The sequence below is a fragment of the Gossypium hirsutum genome, chromosome D13, assembly GCF_007990345.1.
Source record: "Gossypium hirsutum isolate 1008001.06 chromosome D13, Gossypium_hirsutum_v2.1, whole genome shotgun sequence".
Taxonomy (NCBI): domain Eukaryota; kingdom Viridiplantae; phylum Streptophyta; class Magnoliopsida; order Malvales; family Malvaceae; genus Gossypium; species Gossypium hirsutum.
The window spans coordinates 27888615-27895323 of NC_053449.1; the positions used below are offsets into that span (position 1 = coordinate 27888615).

At 36.1% G+C, this 6709-nt stretch overlaps 1 non-coding gene across 1 annotated transcript; it reads right to left on the reverse strand.

The window, feature by feature from the left end:
* Positions 1-1931: 1931 nt before the first annotated feature.
* LOC121226017 (small nucleolar RNA R71) lies at positions 1932-2038 on the reverse strand. Its single transcript, XR_005923918.1, has one exon. It is a non-coding gene; the product is annotated as a small nucleolar RNA R71 (small nucleolar RNA).
* Positions 2039-6709: the final 4671 nt, after the last annotated feature.

The following is a 6709-nucleotide window of genomic DNA, read 5'->3' on the forward strand; positions in this document are numbered from 1 at the left end:
ATGGAAGAGCTAGGTTCAACCAATGAGCTTAAATAAGCTTATTTAAGATGCAATTTTTGGCTGAAAAGTGACCAGCAATTAATAGAAACTTGGACAACCATTTGAAGTGTGAATGCTCAGCTTTGAAGAGTCCTTGAGTGTGAACACCATGAACTGAACAGCTGAAATGAATCCAGCAATGTGAAAGAAATAAATGGCAGCTTTAGAGTAGGAAACATCATCTCCTTTGGCCGAATAGTCACATAGGAAACTTCAAAAATCAACACACCATTTAAATTGCATTCCATGCATGTATTGCCAAATACATTGAATCCAACATGCATGCATCTTTTAAATGCACTCCCACATTCTGCCAACCTACTAAAGGAGCAAATGAACTTAAATTAATTTGTATTCAGCTGAAACATAATTAAAACATAATCTGGACAATTTAAATCTACATAATTAAAATAAGACACAATTAATTAAATTCAGACCTAATTAATTCGGTTAGGACAAGACACATTGAAAACATGCGATAAAACATATTTATAAGCTGTAGGAATTAAGATGACTTAATAACATGTAAGAAAACACAATTAACATGCATAATTAAATTCATCCAGATTTAAGACCAATTAAACAACGAAAATTAATTGAGCTGTATATAACTCAATAATTATTTCAGCAACTATATTATCGCATAAATGGAATTAAGCTAGATTTGAGTTTATTAGAGCTCTTGGAGCTGGAAACGAGCTAAACAGAGCTAAACGAGATGGAATTGAACTAATTCAGCTCGCATGGTTTGCAAGTAATGCTTAGGGAGCTGGTCCAAAAGTGTGCCTGGGGCGTGGTCGTATCACCTAATGTGGTTTCCAAATTCATGAATGATCGAGTTGCCATGGAATGTTTTTCCGAATGTTATTAAGCATGTTGATAATAAATTGAGTTTAATTAAAGTAATTGTGCATGTTTATTTATGTTATAATTGTTGCAAATTGTGTTTAATTTTACTAAAATCTATTTCATTCATATAGTTTGCATACTTAGGATAATTTGCATTAGGGATCATTGTATTTAGTTTAATATATTTTAATCACCACTTTTCAACTATATTGTGTTTTTTTTACCGAGTTGTTAATGTAATTTTACAAATTAAGTGACTTAGCACAAATACAATCCCTGTGGAGACGATAACTCGATACTTACTTATTACTTGATAACGACTGTGTACACTTGCACAAACCTACGTGTTACAAGTTTTTGGCACCGTTGCTGAGGATTGTCAACTGTTGCCATAGTCATTTTTTTCGTGAAATTATTTATTTTCAATTTTATTTATTTCTAACATTACTAACTTATTCTTTTTAAATTTTTGATTTTCTTTTCAGGTGTTTATGAGCATAGATCGAATTATTGATTTACTCCTTGTAGACCCTGAAATTGAGCAAACTTTCAGACAAAGAAGATGTGAACGAACAACTCAAAGACAAGTCGAGATGGACCTTGGGAATCAGAATCAAGACCAAGGTAATGAAGCCGATCATGTACGAAATCCTATCCTCATTGACGATGATAGGGATCAATGCATCAGACAATATGTTGTGCCATTTTTCAGTGAGTTAAACCCAGGAATTAAAAGGCTAGATTTTGAGGCAACCCAGTTTGAATTGAAACCAGTGATGTTTCAAATGCTACAAACGGTGGGCCAATTTAGTGGTATGCCCATGGAAGATCAACATCTCCCCCTTCGATTGTTTATGGAGGTGAGTGATCCATTCAAGATAGCCGGTGTGACTGAAGATGCACTGAGGTTGAAGTTGTTTCCGTACTCATTGCGAGAACGAGCACAAGCATGGCTCAATTCATTACCACCAAGTTCCATATCTACATGGCAAGAATTAGCAGAGAGATTTTTTGTTAAGTATTTCCCATCTAGCAAAAACACTAAGTTAAGGAACGAGATAAAAAATTTCCAAAAATTAGAGGACGAGTCTTTGTATGAGGCTTGGGAGTGATTCAAAGAGTTACTTCGTAAGAGCCCTCATCATGTGATTCCTCATTGTATCCAGTTGGAGACATTCTATAATGGTCTCAATGCAAATACAAGATTGACAGTAGATGCTTCCGTGAATGGTGTAATTTTGTCTAAGTCTTATAATGAGGCTTATGAGATCATCGAGAAGATCGCGAGTAATAACTATCAATGGCCAACAAATCGAACAGCTTTAAAAAGACGTGTAGTCGAAGTTCATGAAGTTGACGCTCTCACTTCGTTATCAGCTAAGGTATCGTCTATTTCCTCTATGATAAAACAGTTAACCGCTAATAGTACTAATAATTCTACAACTCAGCCACCAAGTCTATTTAAAGTAGTTTCCTCTATGTATTATGGGGAAGGTCATTCTTTTGAGAATTGTCTATCAAATCCCGAGTCAGTATACTATGTGGGGAACCAATATCAAAATAGGAGTGGACAATGACCCCAGTCCAACTGCTACAATCCTTCATGGCATAATCATCCTAACTTTTCTTAAAGCAACCAAGGAAATGGACCGGACAACAACTTATTGTGGCAAAGACCCAACCAATCTCAAGGGTTTAATCAGCAAGCTCCAAAACCACCTCAAGCTAGGCATCAAACAGTTTGGAGAACTTGTTAAAAGCATACATGGAAAAGAATGACACTTTTATCCAAAGCCAAGCAGCAACACTAAAAAATTTGGAAAACCAAATGGGTCAATTAGCTACGGAGCTACGTATTAGACCGTAAGGAACCTTGCTGAGTGATACTGAGAATCCAAGAAATTTGGGTAAATAACTTATCAAGGCAGTTGAAGATAAGCCCGTTGAGAAGAATCAACCAGCTGTTGAAGTTCCTACACCAAAGGAATCAGAATCTGCAAAGTCTAACAAGGTAAACCCTGACTTAGTGAATTCAAATATTTTAACATCTTTTTTGGATGCAGATTTACCTACTGAGAAAAGTTGTTCTGTTCAACTGAAAGTTCCATCACCATTATATCCGCAAAAATTACAGCAAAACAAGCAGAAACAAGAGGTGCAATTCAAGAAGTTTTTGGATGTTCTAAAGCAATTACACATCAATATTCCATTGGTGGAGGCTTTAGAATAAATGTCGAATTATGTGAAGTTTATGAAGGATATACTGTCCAAGAAGAAACGACCGAGTAAGTATGATACTGTTTCCTTGACAAAGGAGTGCAGTGCATTCCTGCAGAACAAATTGCCACCGAAATTGAAAAACCCAGGAAGCTTTACTATACCGTGTAACATTGGTGAATCTTATTGTGGTAAAGCTTTATGTGACTTAAGAGCGAGTATCAACTTGATGCCTAAGTCTATTTTCAAGATGTTAGGTAAAGTAAAACCTTCAACTGTGACGCTTCAGCTAGCGAATCGGTCTTTAGTATATCCCGAAGGAAAGATGAGGATGTTTTGGTAAGAGTCGATAAATTTATTTTTCCTGCTGATTTCATTATCTTAGATTTTGAAGCAGACAAGAAAGTGCCGATCATCCTTGGGAGACCTTTCTTAGCCACGGGAAGAATGTTAATTGATGTGTAGAAAGGAGAACTCACCATGCAAGTTCAAAATGATCACGTAACCTTTAACATTCTTAAAGTGATGAAATTTCCCGATCCGACAGAGGAGTGTTCAGTTATGGAAGAGATTGAAACCTTGGTTTGTATGGAAAGCAATTTTGAAGAATATATATTGGAGAAAGCCATAGATCTTGACCCTTTGGAGGATGAAGAATGTGAAGAAAACATGGCTTTGATGGAAGCCAATCCGGGAAATTTTATTCAATCCACACGGTTTGAACCGTTGGAGTTGGAAGTTAGAGAATTTGTGCAACCCAAGTTGTCAATTGAAGAACCACCTAAACTCGAACTAAAGGTACTTCCTTCCTATTTGAAATACATTTATTTAGGTGATTGTTCTACTTTAACTGTGATTATTTCAGCGAAACTGACGAAAGATCAAGAGGAGCAACTAATTGTTGTTCTAAAAAAATTTAAGAAAGTAATTGGTTGAACCATAGCTGATATTCGAGGTATAAGCCCTTTTTTTGGATGTATAAAATCATTTTAGAATAAGGTGAAAGAGCTCGAATTGATGGGCAAAGGAGGCTGAATCCTATTATGAAAGAAGTTGTGAGAAAGGAAGTGATCAAATGGTTAGATGCAGGAATCATCTATCATATTTCAGATAGTTCGGGGTAAGTCTGGTGCAGTGTGTGCTGAAGAAAGATGGAATCACGATTGTTGAAAATGAGCGTAACGAGTTAATTCCATCAAGAACTGTTGCCAGTTGGAGAATTTATATTTATTACAGAAAGTTGAACAAAACCACTCGGAAGGACCATTTTCCGTTGCCTTTTATGGATTAGATGTTAGATCGATTGGCATGTAATGAATTCTATTATTTTTTAGATGGCTATTCAGGATAGAACCAAATAGTTGTAGCCTTGGAGGATCAACATAAAACAACCTTTACTTGTCCATATGGTATATTTGCTTTTAGGCGAATGCCTTTTGGTTTATGCAATGCACCTGCAACTTTTCAATGATGCATGATGTTAATATTTACTGATACGGTTGAAAATTTTGTTGAGGTTTTCATGGATGATTTTTTTTGTTTTTGGTAACACTTATGATATCTGTTTGAGTAATTTCGCTAAGGTACTGAAGAGATGCAAAGAGACGAATCTTGTCCTTAATTGGGAAAAATGTCATTTTATGGACAAGGAAGGGATTGTCTTAGGTCATAAGATCTCAAAAAAAGGAATTGAAGTCGATAAAGCAAAGGTGGACGTAATTGAAAGATTACTGGTCCCAATGAATGTGAAAGGAATTAGAAGTTTCTTAGGCCATGCTGGTTTTTATCGAAGGTTTATCAAAGATTTCTCGAAAATTTCTAAACCGTTATGTTTGTTGATAAAGAAAGATACAATGTTTGATTTCAACAAAGCATGTTTAGAAGCTTTTGAATAGCTAAAGATACGGTTAATCTCATCCCCAATAATCGTTACACCTGATTGGAACTCACCTTTTGAGTTGATGTGCAATGCAAGTGACTATGTCGTTGGAGCTGTGATGGGTCAAAGAAGAAAAAAGTGTTTCACCCTATTTACTATGCAACTAGTACTTTGACGGGAGCCCAACACAATTATACTGTAACTGAAAAGGAACTCTTCACTATAGTTTTTGCTTTTGACAAATTTTGCTCATATCTTATAGGTACCAAAGTTACAGTAATTACTAACCATGCGGCAATTAAATACTTGCTCACGAAGAAAGATGCAAAACCAAGGCTAATTTGTTGGATACTTTTACTCCAAGAATTTGACCTTGAGATCCAAGACAGAAAAGATGTCGAAAATCAAATAGCTGATCATCTGTCGAAGTTGGAGCAAGATGAGGTAACTCAATCTTGTGTGCCTATCAACGAGAATTTCCCAGATGAACACTTATTTGAGGTAAATCGAATTCATGAAATACACTGGTTTGCTGATTTTTCCAATTATCTTGCATGTGGAATAATTCCTCAAGAAATAACATACCAACAAAGAAAAAAATTCCTTCATGATAGTCGGTATTAACTTTGGGAGGATATGTTTTTGTTTAAACAATGTGCAGATAATATAATCCGAAAGTGTGTAGATGAAAGCGAGATTGTTGAGATCTTGTATCATTGCCATTCATCTCCAAGTGGGGGACACTTGTGGTTCACGTACTGCAGGAAAGATTTTGCAAGCAGGTTTCTTTTGGCCTACACTGTTTGAAGATACTTATGTTTATGTGAAAAACTATGATAAATGCCAAAGGACTGGAAATATAACAAGGAGGAATGAGATGCCCTAGACAAACATTTTGGAGATTGAATTGTTTGGCGCATGGGGGATTGACTTCTTAGGCCCGTTTCCTTCTTCGTATAGGAAAAAATACATCTTAGTTGCTGTGGACTATATATCCAAATGGGTTGAAGCTGAAGCATACCCTACAATTGATGCTAAGGTAGTCATGCGATTCCTACATAAGCATGTGTTTACATGATTTGGGACACCAAGAGCTATTATTAGTGATGAAGGTTCTCACTTTGTAAACAAATGGCTTATGTGGTTGCTTGACAAATATGATGTGAAGCACAAGATTGCTACTGCCTATCACCCCAAGTCTAATGGGCAAGTTGAAAGAGTGAATCGCGAAATCAAAGGTATCCTTGAAAAGGTAGTACGCCCTAGCAGAAAAGATTGGTATCGAAGGCTCGATGATGCATTATAGGCCAATCGAACAGCATTTAAGACTCCTTTAGGAACGACTTCTTATTGGTTAGTCTTTGGAAAGGCATGTCATTTTCCATTAGAGATGGAGAATAAAGCTTACTGGGCTTTGAAACAGTTGAACTTTGATCTTAAGCAAGCCAGTGATTGAAGGATGTTACAACTTGATGAGTTAGAAGAGCTGAGGTTGTTTTCCTATGAGAATGTGAAAAGGTGTAAACAAAGATCAAAGAGATGGCATGATAGTCATATACAACCTCACAAGTTTAAAAAGGGTCAGAAGCTTTTGCTGTTTAATTCAAGGTTGAAGTTACTTCTTGAGAAGCTTAAATTCCATTGGAAAGGACCTTATACCATCTTTCGAGTTTATCCTTATGGAGCTATTGAATTATACAACAATTACGGAGGTACATTTAAAGT